Raw genomic sequence first — 2,135 nt, forward strand, 5'->3', positions numbered from 1 at the left:
GGGCAGAATAACTTGTATTATATCAATAATAGCACTGCTCTTGAAACTCTCTACAGGTGGAACGTGGGGGGCAATTTGGTTCCTAGCACAAGGGATAAGGGGATGTATCGTGTATGGGCTGCAGGCGACATATTTGTTGTTGGATATGACCATCAAACTTCTTATTTAGATGTCTACATCACTTACAATTCTGAAACCGCGGTTTATTCTACACCAACCATAGTTTACACAACCTCTAGGACCATCGCCCATAACAGTCGGAGCCTGGATTGGATATTCCCTCTAGATTCGAGGTTCTATTATCTTTTCAGGCTCTATTTTTGTGAGATTCAGCTGGAAGTTACGAAAATTAATCAACGAGTTTTTGACATATTCATTGGAAACCAAACGGCAGAGCAACAAGGTGATGTGATTGCTTGGAGTGGCGCGTGGAGAGTCCCAATTTATAGAAACTACGTGGTGTATATGAGAGGCCCAGATAGCCGACGAAGCAAGCAAAATGTGTGGCTTGAATTGCGTCCTAACATGAAAACAAGAGCTATGTATGTTGATGCTATCTTAAATGGATTGGAAATTTTCAAATTGAGCAATCCAAATGGAAATCTGGCCGTTCCATATCCTGAATTACGCTTAGAAGGTCCAATCAAGTCACCGAACAACAATAATAAAATGTCATCACATATATCATTGTTGCTATCATTGCAGGTGTGACTAGCGCAATTGCGGTTTTCTGTACTGATAACATACGCTTAGAAACTTCATCGGACATGATAACATATTTCGTTTAGTATAACGCTGACAAAGGAGAAGTGTGATCAGCTGAATCAGCTATTAGTTGTATTGTATGAAACTTTTACTATAACTGACGAAGGAATGTTTACAACATGATCCTGATTTTCAAATAGTCCAATTCTTCCAAATCTTGGTAAAGAGTTGTTCATAGTAGCATTAAAGACAACATCCAATACTTGTTGCTGCCCATACGCAATTAAAAATCATGCTGGTATGACCTTTATAGAGTCACCATAAGGCGCACTCCAACCAACAACATATGTCTCATTGGCAGAAATATTTATCGATGTTCTTTGAACTGTTTGGGAATGATTCAGTTTCGATATCGTAATTGAAGGCACGACAAGTTCAGATCAGTTCCATTCATTGTAGATGCTCCACAGCTCTCACCAGTGTAATTCAGCATCATAGGTGCCGAACCATTTATGCCAGAGAGGAATGATATGTAGTTGTTATAGCCTACAACGAAATTTTTTGAATGACATATCAGAGACCGGCAGAAAATGAAGTGACACAACAAGAACTACCTATTCAAACTCCTCTCCCCTTGCCCAAAAAGTAACAGTGATTGCTCAAACCTGTATGAGAGTAACTACCATATATACGTATCAACTAAATATTATCTTAAATAAAATACATGTAATAGCTTAAAAATAATTGCCTAAAGACGGAGTAGTATTTATTTTCTCCGTAAAGTTGAGAGCTTTATCTGCAATCTGCACCAAATCAATAACGTAGACAAAGGAGAATCGTTGAGGTTAGGATTCTTTCTCACAAGAAAAATTTGAGGAAAAGATAATTAAGGGCATGGCTTAACTGTTTAATCTGACGGAGGCATGAATTCCTGATAAATTTGATAAAAGGTACGCGTAACTTTTGGATGAAATAATAAAATCATTATTAACATAAAATTGTATTCTATAGTGTGTTAAAATTAAGTAGAAATTTATTTATGAATATCCTATTTATAAAATTAAAGCTTGTATGCAATTTGTTTTTAGATTGTGACCAATAAATATTTTTTAAGTTAATAGAGTAGTTTTTTTATAACTAAAATTATTTGAAGGAATATTATTATTTTGATAAATTGAAAGAAGTAACTCATATTGAATAAATTGAAAAAGAAAAAAAATTTAGAAAAAAATTAAAGAAATTTGAGGACATTTTTGTAAATAATAATAAAATTTGTAAACTAATTTATTTGAATAAATTTATTAGTACAAATATAAAAAATAAAATTAAGAAAATAAAAAAATATTTAAAAGAATTTGAGGAATATTTTTGTCTTTGCACATACTAATCCCATGGTATTAAAACTACGCGTCAAACTGAAAATTTTTATG

The sequence above is a fragment of the Capsicum annuum genome, chromosome 12 (assembly GCF_002878395.1).
Source record: "Capsicum annuum cultivar UCD-10X-F1 chromosome 12, UCD10Xv1.1, whole genome shotgun sequence".
In the NCBI taxonomy this organism is placed as follows: Eukaryota; Viridiplantae; Streptophyta; class Magnoliopsida; order Solanales; family Solanaceae; genus Capsicum; species Capsicum annuum.